This window comes from Antechinus flavipes, chromosome 1 (genome assembly GCF_016432865.1).
Source record: "Antechinus flavipes isolate AdamAnt ecotype Samford, QLD, Australia chromosome 1, AdamAnt_v2, whole genome shotgun sequence".
Taxonomy (NCBI): Eukaryota; Metazoa; Chordata; class Mammalia; order Dasyuromorphia; family Dasyuridae; genus Antechinus; species Antechinus flavipes.
This window is the reverse complement of record NC_067398.1, coordinates 373751470-373775811: the sequence shown is the minus strand read 5'-3', so window position 1 is coordinate 373775811 and position 24342 is coordinate 373751470.

Genomic DNA, 24342 nt, shown 5'->3' with positions numbered 1-24342 from the left:
AGGACATATTTTGATGGAAGTGGATTTCTTTGACAAAGAGACCTGAGTTTCAATTGATAAATGATGGACAAAAGCAGCTACACCCAAAGAAAGAACACTGGGAAACGAATGTGAACTATCTGCATTTTTGTTTTCCTTCCCGGGTTATTTATACCTTCTGAATCCAATTCTCCCTACGCAACAAGAGAACTGTTCGGTTCTGCAAACATATATTGTATCTAGGATATACTGCAACATATCCAACATATAAAGGACTGCTTGCCATCTAGGGGAGGGGGTGGAGGGAGGGAGGGGAAAAAAAAATCAGAACAGAAACGTGTGTCAATATAAAGTAATTATTAAATAAAAAAAAATAAACTTCCTCAGACAATTTGAGAGAATTTGAGATGGGGCTTCAGTAGCTGGCAAATGCTGCCTTTCTTATGTTTAATCATTCTATTTTGAGCATCTTGTAAAAGGAAATTTGACCTAATTTTTTTTTCCAGATCCATGATTTCACTGAACTAGAGAACTCATAGTAAGGCATGACCAATGACAATCTGAGCTTCTATGCAACTTATTGTTTAAGTATAATGTATAATGACTTGTCCAGAATTATACAACCAGTACAGTGTGTAGAAGAGATAGGCCTTGAGCCCAGTTCTTTCTACTCCCTAGGTTAACTATCATTATTTTTTATCAATTATCAATGATAATCAAGAGTATCAAATGAAATAATAAGTGTAGAGTATAGAGCACCGGACCTGGAATCAGAAAGACTTGATGTCAATTACCTATGTGACTGTGGGCATGCCATTTAATTCCTATTTGTTTAAATTTTCTCATGTGTGAAAGGGAGGATAACAATAAAACCTACATCTTATAGTTATGCTAAAAATCAAATAAGATAATAATTTTAAAGTACCTGATTCATATAATATAATATATATAATTAATATAATATAAATATAATAATCCCACAGTGCCTGACCCATAGTAAGTAATTTATAAAAATATATAGGCCAACATTACTATCACCATTATTTACTCATTCATTTTTATAAAAATAAAAACAAGTATTTTTAGTTATTTATATGCCAGCATTTTTGTGAGGAAAAAATGATATAATAATTGTAAAGTACCTAGCATATAATACTGTACTGTAAAGCACTCACCATAGCACCTGATATGTAATACCTAATATAGAAATATTAAAAATTTTGATAATAATATATTATATTATATATTATACTAATTATGTTATATTTTATGTATCAATATTTAGATAATTACATATTAAAATTATTAAACTATATTCTATGTCTACTATACTTGTAATTGAAGATCTTTTTCAAGTATAATACACTCAAATTTATATCATAAATTGTGTTTGTGTTTTAATTTTAGCTTAAAATCTCTTACTTACAACTACATGAAAATGGTTTACTGTGAATAGTTCAAGTAATGGAATTCAAGAAATGCTGGATTTGCCACTAACATCAACTATGACCTTGGATAAATTATTTAAGTTTTGAAGATCTCAGTCTTCAGTTCTTCAAGATAAAATGGTTTAATGGATGAATCACTTTTATATTTCTAAGGTTTGATATTTTGCAATCTGATTCTCATGTAAAATTTGCAGTTTGATAATGTAAAAAGCCCTCTTTGAAATAAAATTGAGACCTTTTCCAAACAAATATTGAGACCTGAAGATTTCTGTTCACTATTTGTACTTGTTAGAATAGATTACCTAATAATGCATTAAGTGAAACTTGCTTCTAGTAATTTCCTTAACACAAGCATCTCAAAAAACAAGATGTGCATTACTCAAATAAAAGAAGACAGTCTACGACAAGGTCTTATTGTTGGTGGACTTATATACTTCCCTCCTTCATATTACATCTCTAGATTTCTCAAAGGAGTAAACTCAGATCCTCACTTGAACAAAGTACATTCAATCCTTAGCTCTAGTCCTTTGTAATTTATAAATGAAACATTTAACTTTAAAAAGCAAAGACTAAACCACAAATAAGTACTGGTTTTGATAATGTTTCTAATAAGTGTCATAAAATCTTGAAAGAATGATTAAAGCTGAATTTTCAGAATGATTAAAACTCACTAACAGGACTTCTTGGATGTAAACCAACCTTTAACATATATCACTTAGATGAGTCAAGATTGTTCATAATTATTCATGAATCACAATTTAAAACTTCAGCTCCTTTTCTATTCCCATTCCCTAAAGTAAATAAGGGATTCAAGACAAAATAAAAATGTTCCACAGAAACAGAATTTTGATGACTTCAACAAAATCTGAATATTCAAAAATTATTTTGAAAATCTTTGGGAATCTTAAATTCAAGTGAACCCATCTATTCATCTTCAGAATATTCCTTTTTATGCTTTTTGAATTCATATGTATGTATGTACATATGTGTATAGACACATGGTCAATCTGGCCAATTGAAAATTGTGCATAGCTAAAAATAGAAGAATTATTTCCACCATAAGTCTCCCCATCAGTTCTGGCTACTAATTAGGAAGCAAATCCTAGAATGTAGAGTAGACTTGGGTAGCCAGTAGAAGGATGGATAGACTTGGTATGTAAAAGGGGAGAAATAAAGAAATAGGACAGGAAATCTTTCTTATGATTATTGCATTGTCATGGTTCTATTTTTTTAATCTAAATGGCAAATAGTAAATAAATTAATGAACAAACAAATAAATAAATAAAATAGAATCCATGCAAATATCCAAAGATAAACTGAACATTCAATATATTTTGCTGACACCTTCATCCAAATTATAAATTTTACTTTTCTTCCCCTCTAAAGCAATTTCATGATACCTTACAGAGAACATATGATCTATTTATATATACAATATCCATCAATATCTTTGTATTTAAAATATCTTTGTACATGTAGACAAGCTTATTCTGATTTTTTTGTTGTTGTTCTTTAAACCTTCAGGAATCTTTTTTCAGACATTCAGCCCTTTCTCTGCTTAGCTTTTAAAAGCACTTTAATGTAAAGAAGGAAAAATCCATGTGTTTTTGATTCATTTACACTTCAATCATCAATGTTGTTTTATATGAGCTATTTGATATTCAAGAGCCCTTGAGCCTTTCAGATGTGCTTTAGAAAACGTCCCCCTTTCCCTTCCCATAAAAATAACCAATTGCTTTTATATAAAGGCAAACCACTGGGACCCAAAGAAAATGGGTGCTCCTTGAAAATTAAATTTTTAATTTTTTTGAGCACTATCTACATTTGACAGTATATTCTGGGTGCTTTCTTGTGTCTCAGAATTCTTACAATAATAGCTAGTCTGCTCTAAAATGGAAGGAGCAGTTATTTAATTGTTCTGTTAATTGTCATTAAAGGAAATGTTTTGAGATGAATTATGTTTTCTTTTTAGGAAAGCTATTCCCATGGGGTTCAGCCATTCTCAACAAATGAACAAACAAACCGTGCAAATTGCATGGTGGAATTTTTATTACAGATTTAAGGATTTCTCTTGATTTTTTTGATGGTTCAAACAACTTTTTACTTCATAAGACCTGTACCTAAAAATAGTTTAAATCTCAATAGCTTAAACATCTGGATAGCAAAATTTAATTGAAATCATAAAGTTCTATGTTAAAAGAAAAAAAAAATCCTAAAAGTTAGAACTATATAAAAGTAAAATGGGGAGTACAGATATCTGGAGAGTACAGGTATCTTTCTAACTTGGGTCTTAGAGCAAAGGTTGAACAACCATTTGTTGGATATTCTGTGGCAATGATCCTTATCTAAGTATAGCTAAGTTGGACCATGTACCTTTTGAATTGATGGCTTTCCAATTTTTGATTCTGTCACTATATTTTCAGTATCTAACTCCAATATTCATAAAATGCAATTGTTAGAACACAAATTAGAAGTAACTGAGAATGTTATTTTCATAAGTAGCATCTATTAACTCTAGCTTCGTGTTCTGGACAAATGAAAAATAAATCTATTTTTTTTTTCCTACTCCTTGAGGATGTCATTCATTCAAAGACAGTCATCCACATTTCTCCTCTCCTTCCCCTTTGTTTTCTTTTCTATAAGTTAATGTTTCCAAGTTCTTTTAGGCATAATTTTCAAGCCCCTATAATTCTATTCCTGAATGCATAGAGGATTCAAGACAAAAAAAAAAAAAGAAAGAAAAAAGAAAAGAAAAAATGTTTAAGGGAAATAGAAAATTGACAACTTCAACAAAGACAATATTTTAAAAAATTATTTTGAGAATCTTTGTGAACTTAAATTCAAGTGAACTCTTCTATTCATCTTCAGAATGAATTTTCTACACTCCTATTAAAATATGATAACAAAAATTGAAAAAAAAACATGCAGATAAAGTACAACTTATATGGTAGAATAGAGTGGGACTTTCTCTTTCTCTTTTCTATATCTCTGTCTCTTATCTATATGTTGGAACCACATCATACTGTTGACAAAATTGAGTTTTGGACCAACTAAATTTTTCATATGCTGCAAATGACCTTGTTGATTTTCTTTTCTTTTTTTTCAAATAAAAAAGATTAAAAGAGTAGCAAGAAGCCAAGGACAGAAAGGATGAATGCAGTATAGTGAGAAGAGGCCTAGTTTCATCATATTGCTCTATTCTAAATTGTTTTGTGATTATCTAAAAGTTCCTTTTGTACTGTGTTTCAATTTCCTTGTCATAGCAAATAAAAAAAGAAAAGTACCCACAACATATGTGAAAATGCCACAGTCCTTACATCAGAAAAAGTATACTAGACTTTCAGGTAGTAATTTTCAGCTTTTGCTGGTCAGTCTCATACTAATCAAAGATATTGACAGCTAGTGCCAAAGAGTGCCGATGGATAAGTAAATGCAAAAATAAATTTAGGTTTATTACATTCCTGCATTATATTAAAAACTCATTCTAAAACAAAAGCAAAGCTTATCATTCTTTAATCCAACTCTTCTCCTAAACATTTCTTTTCTTGTTGTTATTATTGTTGAGTCACTTCAGTTCTATTCCAAAAATGACTGGAATCATTTTCCATTTCCTTCTCCAATACATCTTAGAGATAAGGATAAATAGGGTTAAGTGACTTGTCCAGGCTCAAATAGCTAGTAAGTGTCTGAAGCTGAATTTGAACTCATGAAGATGAGTCTTATTGATTCCGAGCCCAATTTTCTATCCATTATATCACCTAGCTGTCCCAGAATATCCTTGTATTGTGTATCAAAAAGATACTTATTTCCAAAAACTCCTTGGAAATGTAAATTAATTGTTAATAATATATAAATGTATTTTGAAGAAGTCCATCACTCTTTTGACTCCAACTTAACATTACTTATAAATAAGTATGTTTTCTTCCTTAACCTTTTCCAGAGCTGCTTCTCCTTCATTGCAAAGTCATTTCCAGTACAGTTTCCCTAAAGAGATAAACATTAATTCCTAGAACTGTTCTCACAGCTTCTCTGAAGCCATTAGTTGCCTAATAAGACCTTATAATCTTAGACCTGGGAGAATTATGGTAATCATGTGAGCCAAATTGACTCCACGTTGTAAAACTAAGTACATTTTGAGATCGGAGCTTCATTTTCCTGTAAATTCCACCCACTTGATAATCATAGAAAGTGAATGACATCTTATTTCACATCCATAAAATCCACCTGATTGCTGTCTTCCCTTCTAACTTGCAAAACTTAATTCCAACTTGGAAAGTTCCTAATCTCTCCTCCAAGTAGAAATCAGAGTACTAAAGCTTCTATTTTGCTTTATATCTTATTAATTATTTTATTTCAATGCATAATATTTGTCTTCCTCTTTATTTGGGGTACTGTGTCAAACTGAAGAGAACTTGTCCTCCTCATTTGTTTTGCAATTGACACACATTGTTTAATAAAATGATATGATTAGAAGCTTGAACCTTTATTCCCTCAGTTATTTCAAGTTTCACTTGTCACAGACGTGAGACAAATCTATTCCAGATTACCCTGTTCATTTTAGCATTCACCTCACTAATATAAACTTGACTTTGCTTATCCTACTCTGCCTGTGTCATAGAGATGTTAAAATAATCACATGAAAGGATACATCGATGACACAGCTTTAGAAAATATGAAGGACTCTACAGATGCAATATATGGGTCTCTTTAACTTGGATATTAACTATTAAATCTTCAGACAAACACGCCCTATAGAAAGATGTGCATTTTGGTGATGTTGAAAAAATAAGATAGAAACAGGGAAGGACTCATAGAAAAGTCTAAGGCTGCTTTACAAAGAGCAATTGATCTCCATAATGGCCTGATGCATGTAGCAACATATTGCTTTAGTGGCAAGTCAATACAATAAAAATGATCCTAAAAAAAATATAACATCCTTTTGGGGAGCCTGCCTGAGATTTATGTTCCGATAATGACAGTCAGTTCGGGAGCTTGTGTTGGGTGACATGTACCTAAAAATAGGTGAAACTATTTCCGTAACCTAAAATTCACATTTACAAGCTAATGGTCACAATGCCTTCTCTTTCCACTCTAAAAACCCTGACCATTCAGTCTGGACAAAATGTCCATCAAATGTCTTTAACTAGATGGACTTTGGCCCAAGATATCAAAGAAATTTGTTTTTTTCTGATTTTCAAACTAATTCATAGATTCATAGATTCTTTCCTTTCATTTTCAAGAGTGAGAATGATTTGTGCTGTACACCAGTGAACCAAATCTGACTTTTTATGTTGTTTTAACAGTTTTCATTTTTAATCTGTAGATAATGCTTGCATAATAGACTGTGAATCAATATTTATAAATGAATTTTAATCTTTTATAGCAGATCCATTAACAAACCCCAAATTTATTAGGTCATAAAAGTTAGGCCAGAGATACAGTATGTAGTATAGTCTTATAGTTCCCAACTGAATCACTAGGCACTGTAGATATGTTGCTACAAACTGCACAAGTACCCTTAAAAAGTTTTTTTTTTTCTTGCTTCTTTTCCTTAGGATACATACTGAAACAGTAAAAGGGGGCTAAGGCACCACAGGGGGTGCAAAACAGACATGCTGCACCAGCCTATAAGGGAGAATATTACAGAATTACAGAGGTTGTTGCATGGGCGACCAGCTGTGCATCTAGAATGAGCTGGTTGGAAACCATGCCTTTTTATTACAGGACAAACTTTTTTTTTATCCTCAGAGATTACTTCATTTGATTTTCAGGTGTTATTAGGACTAAAAAAAAAATCAAAGAAAAAAAGCTCTCACTTCTCTACCTTATATCTCCACATACATCTAACATATGTCAAGAATAATAATGCAATCAATCGCTTTTTTTTTTTTTTTTTTTTTTTTTTTTTTTTTACTAAAACAACTTTGAATAGAACAGAAGGCAAATGTTATAGAAACTGTTTTGCTCAATGTTATTTGGCCTGAATGTTTGGTGTTCTAAATTTTTGTGCTTCTATTCCTGTGCACAATACTACCCATAGATATTTTTTTCTCAGTCCAACCTGTCAATTTATTCTCTTCATTTAATCAACTTAGTTCATGGAACTCTCCTGAACCAGAGTTATCCTAATGAATGAATTCTTAAGTACAAAGTCCAGTTTGTAGTCCACTTTATCTACCTGGTCACATAGTGTCTAGGTATTCTGTCTACCTAAAACAACTTGTATCTGGCCTGTATATGCCTTTTGCTCAAGGAATACCAATAAGACCAATATTCCTGAAAATAGTATGTCAATATTCTACCCAAGACACTTTTCACTATATCTGTGACTTGTCATACCAAGTTATCATGCCTGACTCACCACTCCCTTTAGAGTATAATTTGAAAACATTATGTTTTGTTTCATTCATTACATAACTTAGTCCTCCAGTTAAAATATGTGCCTGTTTTTTTTTCCTAGGTGGGTATGCCAGTATGATACATAGTGTGTGCGCGCACACACACACACACAAACACACACAGATTTGAGAGAAAGAGAGAGAAATAGAGACAGAGAGAAAGAACAAATTGATTGAAACTGAAGTAAGAAGAAACACTGTAGTTTTTATTCATCCTGAATAAGCAGTAACTAAATCAATAGCTTGGAAGAAACTTGGCTTGTATTGTGAGAGTCCAGCAAGAGTTGAAGAATCAACTTTTCAAATTGCTACAAACTTGAACTGAATGAATCACTGAGGACCACAAAGAGAATAAATGAGTTTTGTTAATAAACTTTTCAAAATATATTTTATTATTTTGGGATTAAATTTGTTCAATTTAATTGTTCAATAGTAATTGTTTTATTAATTGATAGAATTATAAAATAACTGCAGATAAGGGCTTGAGAATGATCTAATCGCATACACTTATTTTATAGATTATAGGATAATAGGTCTAAAGATATAAGGTTCTCAGGAATCAACCAATCAACTACTCTAAACTCATCATTTTTAGATAAGAAAGAAGACAAAAAAGATTAAATGAATTGTCAAATTCCATATCGCATACATAATAAGTGGTATGGTTGGGGTCCTTAATCAGATAATATGATTTCAAAATCAGTACTTCTCTGTTGTATCCTTCTGTCCCACCAAAATAAGAGAGCTAACATTCATGAAAGAAAAGTGGTTTGTACAAGGTCACATATCTAGTGTATGTAGTAACTCCAGAATAGAAGCTGTCTGACTTCTTGTCCAGTGCTCAGGCTATTAAAATCTTCAAGATCACTTTATTTCATCAATAATTACTCCACTCACCCACAATGAAATCCCACCCTACCTCAATGGAGGAAATATCTGGAGTCCAATTGGATGGGAAAAAAAGAAAATATCTAATTTTTTTTATTAGTTATAGACTCTTAAGTAATTAACTAGCATAATTCTTGGATAGCAGATTCAATTTTCATTACTCTATGAGAAGACTTTCTATCTTGGTAGGACCTGTCAGAGTTTGCACACTGTTTTCATTTCTTTCCAGAACTCAAGGTTACTTCCATATTTAAAAAGGCATTGAACTTAATTGTAGAAAGATTTGGACTGTCTCAAGATTTAGAGGATTTAATACTAATTCTGATGATAATAGATATAAAGATAAGAGTGGTGCTTCAAATTAATCTGATCCAATACCTCCTATAGATGAGAGAATTAGCTCTTTTGGAGATAAAATGCTTTACCCAAGATGACAAAAGTGATTCCAGAACCAGTATGGTTTGTGTTCTAGCATCCTTATCTTATAAGAGAGATATTTTCACATATTTGAAAATATGTCTTATGGGAGGGAAAAATATGTGATTCCTTCTACTTAGCCCCCAAAGGGCAAAATCTGAGTAGAAATTACAAAGAGGCACATTTAGAGTTGATATATAAAATAAAATAAGGCTTTGTATGTTTATTTGATTTTTGACAATTAAGTTTAAATGATTTGCCTAGACTGGATTTGAACACAGTTTTTCCTGACAACAGGATCAGTGCTCTATCCACCTACCACCACCTAGCTGTTCCAAAATAAAAAATAAGTTAACAATAATTGGAGTTATTCAGAGATGAAATAGATTATCTTATGTGGAGTGAGACTTTTTACAACCCTGTACATATCCAAAGACACACACACAGTATATCCTCAAACAAACAAACAAAATAACCACTTTCCATTTATATAATAGAGGAAATTTTTGTTCATGTATGACTTATACTAGATGGCCCTTGAGATACTTCCAACTCAGATTCTATAATTCTAATTCTGAATCATGACCTGGATTCATACCTCACTGCTCTTATTTTAGAGAAGGTAAATCCACAGGATTCAGAACAGTAAAAAAATATAAATCCTTGGCAAATTTCAGCAGGTCACTCTAAGTCTCTGATACTTACTTTCCTCAATATCTGTGAATAAAATATATACTTTGTTTCATTGGAAAGAAAGCTGGACTTGGAATAAAAAGTTTGAGTTCCACACTGACTTTGTCACTCAATAAACAAGGAAATTAACTCTTCTGTGCTTCAGTTATATAAGTAAAATGAGAGAATGGGACTTGTTAGTTTATATTAGCTCAATGTATAAATTATTGTTTTAGTTGATATATTTTTGTTTTTGTCCATATACCCAACACTCCCAATGGACTATATGAGTCCCTTTGTGAGTGCTTTTGGTCTGGCTGATAATGAGTAATCCACTTTGTCTGTCTCTCTCTGTGAATCTCTGTTTCTGTCTCTTTCTCTCCCTCCTCCAACAGTTAATCATCCTGACACATAAAACAAACAAACAAACAAACGAACAAGATTCATGGTGGAAAAAAATTTTTTTTATTATAGCTTTTTATTGACAGAACATATGCATGGGTAATTTTTCTTTTTTTTTTTTTAATAACTTTTTATTGACAGAACCCATGCCAGGGTAATTTTTTACAACATTATCCCTTGCACTCACTTCTGTTCTGATTTTTCCCCTCCTTCTCTCCACCCCCTCCCCCAGATGGCAAGCAGTCCTATACATGTTAAATAGGTTACAGTATATCCTAGATACAATATATGTGTGCAGAATCGAACAGTTTTCTTGTTGCACAGGGAGAATTGGATTCAGAAGGTATAAATAATCCGAGAAGAAAAACAAAAATGCAAGCAGTTTACATTCATTTCCCAGTGTTCTTTCTTTGGGTGTAGCTGCTTCTGTCCATACTTGATCAATTGAAACTGAATTAGCTCTATCGAAGAGATCCACTTCCATCAGAATACATCCTCAAGCAGTATCATTGTTGAGGTATATAATGATCTTCTGGTTCTGCTCATTTCACTTAGCATCAGTTCATGTAAGTCTCGTCAGTCCTCTCTGTATTCATCCTGCTGGTCATTCCTTACAGAACAATAATATTCCATAACATTCATATACCACAATTTACTCAACCATTCTCCAATTGATGGGCATCCATTCATTTTCCAGCTTCTAGCCACTATAAACAGGGCTGCCATGCATGGGTAATTTTTCAACATTGACCCTTACAAACACTTCTGTTCCAACATTTTTCCTTCTTTCCCTCCATCTTCTCTCCTAGATGGCATGCAGTCTCATACATGTTAAACATGTTAAAGTTTATCTTAAATATAATATATATATACATATTTATACAGTTCTCTTGATGCACAAGAAAAAATGGATTTAGAAAGGTAAAAATAACTTGGGAAGAAAAACAATAATTCAAGCAGTCCATACTCATTTCCCAGTGTTCTTTCGCTGGGTATAGCTGGTTCTGTTCATCACTGATCAATTGGAACTGAATTGGATCCTCTCATTGCTGAAGATAGCTACTTCCATCAGAACTGATCCTCATATAATATTGTTGTTGAAGTGTATAGTGATCTCTTGGTTCAGTTCATTTCACTTAGTGTCAGTTCATATAAGTTTCTCCAAGCCTCTCTGCATTCATCCTGGTAGTCATTTCTTACAGAACAATAATATTCCATAACATTCATATACCATAATTTACTCAGCCAGTCTCCAATTGATGGGCATCTATTCAATTTCCAGTTTCTAGCCACTACAAAAAGGGCTGCCACAAACATTTTTGCACATACAAGTCCCTTTCCCTTCTTTAATATCTCTTTGGGATATAAGCCTAATAAGTAATACTGCTGGATCAAAGGGTATGCAGTTTGATAAGTTTTTGAACATAGTTCATGGAGGAAAAATTCTTGACAAATGAGTTAACCTTGTCAGCCCCACTGTTTATGGAAATGAAGTCTTGGGAGAAAAAGTGAAAATGAGAAATCCAGAACATAGAGAAAAAAAGGAGAGAGAAAAGGACAGAAAAAGATAAGCACAAAAACAAATAATTTTTTTTAAATTGAAAAACAAAAAACTTGGACTTAGAAGATTTTTACCCCCAACTACACAATTACCAGACCTTACAGTCTATGGGTGGCCTAGTTATTAACAGTAAAAAACATAAAATATGTTTTTTGCTTCCCTAATTTCTTTTTCAAATATAGATATATTTTGCTGAGGCAATAGGAATTGAATGACTTGCCCAGGGTCATACAGTTAGCAAGTGTTAAGTGTCTGAGGCCAGATTTGAACTGGTGCTCTATCTACTGTGCTGCCTAGCAGCCCCTTTTTCATATATCTTCTCTGTGTTCTCCTACCGCTGTGATGCATAGTATACTCTGCTGAAAGAACCCACTTCCATCAAATCACATTTAGGTAAGTTCTAATACAATCGGACTATTTCCAAACTCCTTTCTCTAATCTTAACTTTCTTGCATTGGATGCTTCCATTCATTTGAGTCCTACTCTTTCTTGGAAGCTGATCAAACAGTTTCTGCTATAAATTTAATATGTTAATATGTTAGACTCTATTGGTAAGATATTTGTATTTTTATAGTACTCTTCTGGAAATTTTGAAATATGTCCTTAAAGAAGGACACAATGATATTTTGGAAGATGTGAATTGGCTGTGAAATCAGAAAATCTCAATTAATGTCATGAGTCTTTTCCTCCCAAGCTCTGCCACCTAGCCACTCTCTTTCCACAATTTCCTAGGGAAGATAATAACAAGTAAATCATTCTTAATTTTTCCATAGCATTGTTTTGAGGAACAAATACAAATAAAGAGGTAATTTTAAAATAAGTGTTTTCATTTTATTTTTCTCAGTTATTTGTAAAAACATTAGCATTCAATTTTGATAATTTTTTTTAAATTTTAAAATCAACTCTCTCATTTCCCCTCAATATAGATTATACACTTGCTATTTTGGAAAACATATTTCCATATTAGCAATTTTGCAATAGTGAACACAGTGAAAAAAAATTAAAGCAAAATTTTTAAAAAGGGCAACAAACAATGAAAATAAAGTTTTAAAAATACTTCAATTTGCATTCTTTATCATCCTTTCTCTGGAGATGAATACAATTTTTGTCATAAGCCCTTTGGAATTGTTTCGCATCATGTTACTGATGATAATTAAATCATGCACAATTGATCATTATACAGTATTGCTATTACTATGTACTCTGGTTACTTGGCTCAGATCATTTCACTTCATATCAGGTTACATAAGTCTGTCCAAATTTTTCAGCAATAGGCAATTTTAAGCCATTCTTATATGTTGAGGATACAAATAAAAATGACTTATGCCTCTGCTCTGACCCTCCCACCAAGAGAAAGCAGCTCACTCTGAGCTCACTCATCTCTTGAGCCAGTAAAAAGTTGAAGTTTATGCCCCCCAAAAGACTTGGACTCAAGTGTAAACAAAGGAAATAAAATTTCAATTTTAATTTTTCTTACTCTCTCAAAGAAGTGCTAATATCAATAAAAAGAAAAATAAGAAATATACACTGCCTTCAGAGAGATTCCATTCTACTATATACACATATGACATGTATGCACACATGTATATACATATTTATAGTGTATTTGTATCTTCATATATATTCATACTATACATGTGAATATAAATATAGATATTTGTATATGCATAAGCATTTAGATATAACATCAATATAGATATAAATATAGATATAGATCATATGCCCAGTACAAATAGATAAGAGGAAATTACTAGATTTGAAGAAGGTATCATTTGAATGTATTGAAAGAATTCCCAGGATTCTGAGAACTATAGTGGAGAGAGAGAAAGAGAGAGAGAGAGAGAGAGAGAGAGAGAGAGAGAGAGAGAGAGAGAGAATTTAAGGACCACAGACACAAATTTGAACTAAACTCTTCCATTAAGGAATTTATAATTTTTGGAATGTTGAAGACTGGTGGCAATAAATATTTACCCTACATAGAATGCGACCAGGTTAAGATATATTCTAAAAACTAAGCCAAGGAATGAGAAGCTGATGTGATAAAAGCAAGAAAGTAATTAAACATTTTTAACAAAATATTATGGAAATACTATTTAAGGAAAATTCATCTATCAGGGATGTGTAGGGTGGATTGGAGGAGAGAAATACTAGATATAGAAGGACAGATAGAAAGTATTGCAAGAATTTGGTTCCAAGGGTATCTAGATTGTGCAGTGGATAGAGCACCAGCTCTGAAGTCAGCAGGACCTGAGTTCAACTCTTGTCTCAGACATTTAAAAATTCCTAGCTATTTGACCTTGGGTAAGTTCTTTAACTCCAGTTGCCTCAAGGGGAAAAAAGGATTTGATTCCAAAGTGAAGTATCATATCATCATGAAACAAGACAATTATAATATCTTTATTTTATACATTTTTTTTTAAATTGTGTCATCTCATATTGTTATCTAGTTATTTTGTGTACACATATATTTCTCTATAATCATATTGTGTTTCCTAATGCCAGAAATTATGTTATATTTCTGTTTTACTTTCCATAACACTTAGCTGAATTGAACAGCACATAATAGGACTTCATGTTACAATCCTTGATAAGTTGACAATGTATCCAGGTATTGAAACACACCAAGATAGTTAATGCTACTTGACATTGGGATACTAGCTCCGTCTCCACTAACAAGAACAGTGAATATGATTTTTACCCAGAGGCAGATTCTTTGTTTTTCTGTATCCAGAAATCTGAGGAGTAGGAGAAAGAAAATAGCAAAGGATAATTAGAGAAATGAAAATCTAAAAAGACAATACCTATAATGATGACAAAAACTCAAGAAAACAAAGACTTTTCTTTTAACAAGACAAACTCAATGTTCATAAGGAGACCACATATGAAGGGGGAGATAGATATATTTCCCAAAATAAATAAAAGTATAAAAGAACTAGGATGATTGGGAGGAAAAGATAGAGATGTTTATGTTATGAAGCCATTAGTATCAAGGTACTAGGCAAGATTGGTTTGGATTTTTTTTTTCATCCTAGTAATTTTGAAAAATCTTGCTGAATTTCATGTGGACAATTAACTAAATGATAACATAAACTTTATACATCTAACACTATTTATTCCATGGCTTTTCTTCCTGCCAGAATTATAAGTAAAAATATGTTTATAAATATGCATATATGATGGGAAGAAAGTCAGAATTCTTTGCTTTGAAGGATAAGGACATAAGAAAAGACTGTAACAGAGAACACTACTGGATAATAACTTTCTAGAAATCATGATTTCACTTTCTTTATAAGTAAAGAAAGAGGTGGAGGCAAGAAGAGGCAATACCCAATGAGGCTTTTCTCATCCCTTCTTTATATTCCTCCCAAACATGTAGTCTATCAAGTGTCCCACTGGGTAAATAACTGAATACTCTCTGGGGCAGTCTAGCTCTACCAGAATCCATTTAATTCCTCACTTGACTCATTAGTGACCACTGTTTGGCATCAGGTTCATCCTTCTACTGTTTATTGTGAAACATATCAAATTTTCACTTCATATCTGCCCTGAGGCCCGATCCCTCATGAATACTCACTTTTTCTGGTTAAAGGAAACCCCTTTGTTTTCTTGATTTCTTTATGACCATGGATAGCTCCCTACTTAGATAATCTTCTCCACCTCCCCAGTAGTCCTTTCAGTAATGGGAAGTTCAGCTAGCTGTATAGTTTAGTTCACTATATACAGCCAGCTTAATGGCAACTTTATTAGGCATCTCCGGTGAGATGATGGGCCACCTGGGAGTATTAACACCTGGATTTACAGTCACAATGGTGGAGCATATTGAAGTTCTTCACTAAGCTGAATTACTCAATAACAGCCTTTGGAAATATAAATAATCAAGAAGCATCCTTTTCAAAGATAAAAGCCAGGAACATGTCAGGCTAATTGACCATGATGGAGTTATAATAGTGAAATACAACCCAGCAAATCTTTCTATAAGGCTGCCTCTGGTGTATACCATCGATAAAGCAATGGTGGTCCCACCTCTTTCTCAAGATTCTAAGTAGATTCTCCATCACCACAGGCATATGTTTTTTGAGATGCAGATTTGTTGATGAATATCTCTTTTTTTTCTGAACATATCTAGTTCCTGCATTGATCTATGGAAAGAAGAAAAATCATTGTCATGCAATGTACAGAGTAAAAGGGAGAATCTATCCAACTAATTTCCCAAATATTTTCCAGGAGAATAAAGCAACTTTTAGTTATCCATGGAAGTTAGTTAACACTTTCGGATAAGACCACTGAGTTTCACAAAATAGGAATGAATTAATTTTGTTAAACAAGAAACTAAACTCTTAAATTTTCTATAATAAATTTTAAAAGGTGCAATAGTATTCAACATTAACAACTGTTTAGCAAGAATCTACCACCTGCAGAGAATGATAGCAAATACTAGGGAAACTACAAAAATTAAAGTAATATGGTCTCTTCCCTCTGGGAATTCACAATCTAGCAAGAAAATAATAAACAAAGGGTCATAATTTGCACAGTATTCCATGACAAATAGTAAGAAGTTTATAAGTGTCATCCATGGGAAAATATAAGAAAGAAAAGTAATTAGTGAACTGGGAAAATATAGGAGCATTTACATAAAGGGAAGGAGATCTGACTTTGTCATTAAAGATCTAGAACATTCTAGGAATAAAGGATTGTGAGCAAAATAATTAATGTCCAAGAGTAGGGCATATGTATAAGTATGCTCAGTAGATTAACATAGTTTTTGATATAAAAATATATCTAAGGGAGTATATAAAATATAGGGGAAGGATGAGGATGTAGTGGGTTAGGAAGGATATTCAGTTTCATTCTCCTAATGGATATGATCTTTATTCAGTAAGTAATAGGAATCCATTAGAATATTTTGAGTTAACAGAGTGGCTTGATAAAATCTGTTCATTAATAAGTCCTTGTGAGGAAAAAAAAGTGATTATAGACTGATATGTGCCAAATAGTCTATAATTTAATCTCTACAATCACATGACTTATTTTTAAAAAACAAGTGTCATGTCATATATTTCCTTAATCCAAATGATGATTAGATGGAAATTAAAGTAGAAGTGCAAGTATTAAAAGAAAGATGGATTAATCACATGGCAAGGTCAAGATGTGACAAGGAGACAGCACAAGCACTTCACTGATATCTTCACAATGTCTGAAGAAAAGGAGGCAGGCTTTGAGTATACTAGGTATGCCTTTGTGATAATCTTATGGAAAGACAAAGGATATTTTAAAAAATAATAAAAATTGGATTAATAGAAGAGGAAAAAATTGATTAAACTGTCTCATTTTAGGAAACATAAATTGAACAAAGCATTAATTAACCCTTTAAGGAAAAAAATCTCCAGGGCCAGATGGATTTACAAGTAAATTCTATTGAGAATTTAAAGAACAACTAATTCCAAGACTATGTAAACTATTTGGGAAAATAGGTAAAGAAGGAGTCCTGCCAAATTTCTTGTATGAGACAAATATGGTATTGACATCTAAACCAGGAAGAGCCAAAACAAAGAAAGAAAATTATAGACCACTCTCCCTACTGCATATTGTTGCAAAAAATTAAATAAAATATTAGTAAATAGATTGCAACAACTGATTGGCAGCATGATACACAATGATCAAGTGGGATTTATACCAGGAATGCAGGGCTGGTTCATTATCAGGAAAATTATTACCATAATGAACCTTATAAATGACAAAATCAACAAAAATCATATGATAATCCGAATAGATGCAGAAAAGCTTTTGACAAAATACAGCAATCATTGCTATTTAAAACAGTTGAGAGCATAGGGATAAAGGGAGATTTCTTTAAAATAATAAGCAGTATCTATCTAAAACTAACAGTACCCATTATTTGTAATGGATACATTTCCAATAGGATCAGGTGTGAACAAGGTGCCCATTATCACCCCTATTATTCAACATTGCACTAGAAATGTTGGCTTTAGCAATAATAAAAGAAAAAAGAAATTAAAGAAATTAGAATAAGCAGTGAGGAAATAAAATCATCATTCCTTTCAGATAATATAACAGAAAATCCTAGAAAATCATAAAAAACAACTAGAAACAATGAACAGTTTTTAACAAAGTGGTAGGATATAAAATAAACCCACACAAATCACCATTTTTATAAGTCACTGAAAAAGTCCATTAGTAAAAGATAAAAAGAGAAATTCCATTTAAAATAGCAGGGAAAATAAAATATTTGGGTGTCTAACTGCTAAGCTAAATCCAGGAACTACATGAATACAATTACAAAATACTTCTCATCTCATAGGAATAAAGTCAAATCTTAATAATTGGAAAAATATCAATTGTTCATGGGTAAGCTGAGCTAATATAATAAAAATGACCATTGTGTTAAATTGGTCTACTTGTTCAGTGGCATACCAATCAAACTGACAAAAAATTATTTTATAGAACTAGAAAAAATAGCAAAATTCATTAGAATAACAAAAGGCCAATAATATCAAAGATATTATTGAAAAAAAATACAATGTATGGTGACTTAGCAGCACCAGGCCAAAAACTATATAATAAAACGGCAGTCATCAAAATCCATTTGGTACTTGCTGAAAAATAGAGTTATGGGTCAGTAATACGATGGCTACACATGACACAATAATTAATGACTATAGTAATCTAGAATTTGATAAACCAACAAACCAGCTTCTGAGATAAGAACCGATTATTTCATGAAAATTGTTGGGAAAACTGGAAAACAATGTCGGGAAATCAGTACAGATCTGCATCTCACACCCTATACCAAAATAAGATCAAAATGGATACATGATTTGGGCATAAAGAGTGATACCATACAAGCAAATCAGGAGAGCAAGGGACAATTTGCCTTTCATATTTTTAGAGAACAGGGGAATTTATGACCAAAGAACTAGAGAATATTGTGAAATGCATAATGAATGAATTTGGGGTTTTTTTTGGCAATAGTTCATGTTGGGGGTAATAAAAGTTTATATGAGTGGTGATGGTGGGAATAGAATAGGAATTTGATATATGAAAATTATTAAAATAATAGAATTGACAGGAGTTAATGAATAATTGGGAATAGGAGGAAAAGAAAAGATATAATAACAACATTTTAACAGGAATGTCTAGATTAATGGTGAAATTATCAAATGAAGTGCTATTTGAAGAAGATAATATCAAATGCAATTTTGGAAATGTGAAATTTGATATATATGATGGACATGAGCAGTGATAGACCAAGGAAAAGATTCTAAAGTATAGGATTATATATACTTGAAATAATCAAATATAGGAGCCATACCATGAAAGGAAAGATATAATTTCAGTGCAAGGATGATGAATACTAGAACAATAAGCCATAGAGTCATTGGGGATGACAGTGAGGACAAAGAATAAATATAAACAGAGTAAAATAAAGAAATGAACTATACAGAGATCCGTGGAATTTCAAAGTTTAAGATCATGGAGATGCACAGTTATGGATCATAGGAAAAAACTTAATTATCAATTTTTTTTCTCAATGAAGGAGACTCTGTCAAGAGTTGGAGTTGATAAAGTTGAAGAAGGTTTGGGATATTCAAGATTAACTAATTATTGACCTCTGGTGTAATAGATCTCTTAGAGCCTAAAGAGACAAATAAATAATCTCTTTAATAAAAACATATTCAAATAATATTGGTAAAAGCAATCTGTAAAAGCAAGTAACAAGCAGTTCCCAGGAAGATAAAGCAGGTAAAAAGTCACTAGCAAAGTGATTAAGAACAATGGACAAATAAGTTCTCTGGATTCTCAAGAGTTTCTTTATAGAGTCCTAGAGCCAACTTATGCCATCTACATTCAAAGGATTCATACCATAGCCCTATATCAATCTAGTTAGGGGCAAAACTATCTCGAATTACTCTAGGTGCATTCCCTAGATTCACTGATCACAATCACTCCAGCTGGTGTTGTGGGAATGCAGGTGGTTAATTCAACTTCCCCATTTCTCTAGTTGTCTGGCCCATAGCAGTAATGGATATTGATGCCCATGAATTTGAAAGAGATAGAGAGGAAGACTATATGAAAACAATTTATTCTTTGAGAAATAAAGGAGAATGTCTCACAGGCTAGTGAGTAACTGTGACATGTATATGGATAGTTTAATATATACAGATGAAGTTAATCTTTAAAAAGAAGCTTCTGATTTAAGGTTGCAAAGAACTGAAAGTGATAATTAGAAGAAAGAAGTATGTCTGCTTCTCCATGAACTCAGCTTATTTGGAAACCTATGAAGGAGTATCCAGTGCTGGGTTTAGTGAACAGGAATTTAAAGTCTGTTGGAAGAAAGAAGATTGCTATTTCTGCCAGTAAATGTAATATGATGTGAAAGATCTAAGAAAGAAGGGAAATTTTCTATCAATACAGTAGAGATTCTAGAGAGCATATTGAAATGAGAGAAGAGATAAGCATCTAGAATTTAGGAGTATATGAAAGCACCAGGGTTAAAAATGTATTGAGTAATTGAATAGGTAACAGAGAAAGTGCTTTTTGTTTAAGCAGGCTCTATTCTGTATCATAAAAAACAAGGGAAGAAGTAACTCATTTATGGTCTGTCATAACATGGGAGAATAATCAATAGGTCAAGATCCCTACCTTCAAGGATGTTGTGGTGACTAAGAATAGTTTGAGTTCGGTGGGAGTATTATAATATCAATTTTAATAGATAATGGCCCCAAATATATAGATGCTGGAGATCTAAGTGGCTAGAGGCAATGGAGAGTATTGTTGAAGAAATTGGGATAGCAAAATAACTTTTATTCTGATTGGCTACTGGACTAAACTCACAAGTTCCCTACTGGCCCTATAAACACATCTCAAGATGAAAGATCATTGATATTGCTCTGAAAAGTACCTTAAAGAACATTTAGAGAAAATTTATTATTTTGCAGATAAGCAAACTCATGTCCAAAGAAATAAACTGACTTGTCTATTGCAGAATGCCATATATGTGTTACCTAGTATTTGAATTAGGGTCTTCCTGACTTCAGGCCCAATGGTCTAACCACTGTACAACTGACTGCCTACAAGACAGTCTGGAATTTGGCACATCTGGAAAATATCCCAAGCATAGAGCAAGAGCAAACATTGAATATCTATCTTTGTATACCAGAAATTCTATATCTCTGGTGAATATGTTTCAAAGCAAGCTAAGTAAAGTCTGTATTTCCTGTCATTTTGGGGGTTCTGAAACCCCAATTTGTAGAATTCAAAATCCAACTCTGTCTTTCATGAATGACTCTACATATATAAATGCATCTTTCTTGTTTGTCTTTCATTCTGCAAGACCACCAATGACATCAGAAAGGGCATATCTTGAATTTAAAGTGAATTGAACTAAAGTGAGACAGAGCTGTGAAAAGTCAACATCCACATTTTCTCCTCCAGAGACTAATTATGATACATTGGCAAGACATAGATAAGGTGATAGTAACTACTTTTCATAGTATATATGATACATATGTATGTATGCTTGTATATGTATGTGTGTGTGAGAAAGAAATAAAACAGAGAAAGAGAGATACATGCAGAGACAAAGAGACAGAAAGACAGAAACAAAGAGAATGAGAGAAAGAGACAGAGACACAGAGAGATGGAGAGAGAGACAGAGAGAGGGAGGGAAAGAGTAGGGAGAGACAAAGAGAGACAGATGGACAAATAGATTTGGAACCTTAATCACCTACAGAAAAAAATGCCTCTCTTAATTTTTATTATTTAAGGGAGAAATCCCACTGATGGTTTCAGTGACTGCTGTCTTCATGAGGGATAATTGACAATGAGTAATATTAACATGTAAAGACAATTTGCTCTTTTTAATTATCTCTTCTTTCTTCTGTCTTCATTTTTCTCTAAATTTTCTAAATAGGTGGATAGGTAAGGGATGATACGAGGTAGATGGGCAGAAGTGTCATAAGTTTCCTAAGGAACTCTTATAAAATTCTAAAGGCAAACATTCTTAAAATAGAAAACCCTTAGTTTTGGAAAAGATCTTAAAGGATTTCTAGAATAGTTTTTTTTTTCCATTTTACCAATGAGGAAAATGAAATCCTGAGAGATTTAAATGGTTTATATAAAGTTACATAGATTAAAAAGTAGCAGAGGGAGGATTTGAACCCAGGTCCCAAATTCATCAAAATTATTTTTCAATATCAACTTTTAAGACAACATAGTTGAATGCTACTGTCTTTAATATCCTTAGATCAAATGCCAGTAACAAATCCAGTTCAGTGACATTTGAATTATGCTTGCCCCCAGAATGACTTTGGCCAAAGTTGTGCCGATTTTGCTTCATCAAATTCTTTTTCCTTTGGAATAAATTGGGCTGAAGAGTAATGTTATTTTGCTCAAAAAGCATTTGTTCATTTTTGGAGGAGAAGGGAAACAAATAGCTATAGATGAAACATATCTTTAAAGATGATCTTCCAAAAGAGACCTTAACCAAATGATTTCTCATGTTTGACACTGGCAACAATTCTCTGAAATTTTGCCATGCCAATATGATTCTTATATATAAACAGAGGTCCAAGAGAATGAAGTAGCTCAAATAAGCTATCATCAAGTATAGAAACAAGGGGACACAAATTTAAGCTTCAATAAGGGACAGGCACCACAGGAATTCATGCAGAAGTCTTTGCAGAGAGTAATTAATACATTGCATATGGAATCAACTCACCAAGGGATGCAATAGAAGCAATTAGTATGAAGTTTTAATAAAGGAGTTAGACATGTATTTAGAGGAAAGAGAACCCTGTGATGTACAATTAATAACTCAGAGACTGCAACGGCGCCTATAGGACATGAGCTTTATGGCTCCTTTTCCCTATTCCCCCATCAGCCAGTCAACTAAGAACGTGCCTTAGTGAACACTCTCTCTGGCAGGCTCGGGGGAACACCTTGTCTGTAGGAATCAGGGAAATCTAAAAACAGCTCTGTTCTGTTTCCAAAAGGTAAATGAACCTTCTATGGAAAGCAGAGGTGTGAAAGGCTTAAGACAAACTCATTACAAGCTCCAGCACACATTTAGTGAAAAGAATTGTGAGTTAGGATTTCACACTGTCCAGTGTCTCCAGGAAATTTGGGACGAACAGATGAAGTAAAAAGTCATTGTATTCAATTAAGCTCTATGACCCAGGCATCAGCTCAACGGGTCCCCCATCCTGGGCATACACAGCCCAGTTTGTTAAGTATTTATGAGAAGATGAAAATAAACTCCTTGTTACAACTAAGCATTTATATCTATGTCTTTTCAATCCATGGCCCTCTAATCCATGGCCAAAGGGAGTTTAGTTTCCCAACAGAATTACCCACGTGGATGAATAAAGCTGGTAAAATCAATGAGTGAGCTGCCTACTCTGTTCTGTGATTTGTGTGAGAAACATGACTCTCAGGAAATATTCTAGTCCATTGTCTGTTGGAGAGAATTAGACCTTGTTGTAAGATTGTCTTCTTGTTCATAGATATGTTTATGCTACAAGTCCAGAATCAGTCTTATAAGTAGGTTGACTCAATCTGTATAATTTAATTTCAAGGACACTAGAAAAAAATCAATCAATTAATAGCATGTATTAAGTACTTACTTTGTACTGAGCATTATGCTAGGCACTCAAAACAAAACGAGGGAGAAAGGAGTTTACATTGTTTGATTAGCCTCTTTTTCAGCACCTTTCAAAAAGTTCCGAAAATCCACCAGAGCTCCATCAATAGAATCATCTGGTACACATGGCAGCTGAAACCAGTGAAGAACCATTCCTGAAGAGAAATTTGTTTAACTTATTCAAGTAGTGGATTGATCTGGCATGAGACAATGTCTCACAAGCTAAGGAATGACTTGGCTATCAGCTATGTCACCTCTAGAAGTGAACTTGAGTATAAAGTTTGGGAATGGAAAATGTTTGATGATCTCCACTCATTATAAAGTTGAGTCCATTTTCCCCAGAGACTTATAGGGCAATAGAAAGGAAAATCTTCCCCAGTTCTCGAGAGATTTTATTCTTATCATTCTTTCCTCCATGTAATTTCTTAGTAAACATAATCTTGTAAAAGCTGATTGATGTCCATTGCTGTTTTTCAGTCATGTCCAACTTTTCATGACCCCTTTTGGGATTTTCTTGGCAAAAATACTGGAGTAGTTTTCTATTTCCTTCATTTTATAGAAGAGCAACTCGGGGGAAAAGTTTAAGTAATTTGTCCAGAATCACACAGTTAATATGCATCTGATGCTGAATTTGAACTTATGAATATGAGACATCCTGATTCCCAGTGTTCTATCTTCTTTACCACCTAACTGCTAATTAATTAATAGATTTTGAGCAGATATCAAATTATTGGCAAGTGAAATTGAAGAGATGGTAAAAGGTAAATTTATATTGGAAAGAACATACTAGATAATGACTTGTGATGATAACAATAGAAAACCATCCAAATGTCAAAATTAACCCTAGACTCTTGAGAGGAAATGTAGCACCCTGATTGTGGGTACCCTACCTACTAGGTTACATGCAAGTTGGGAGAG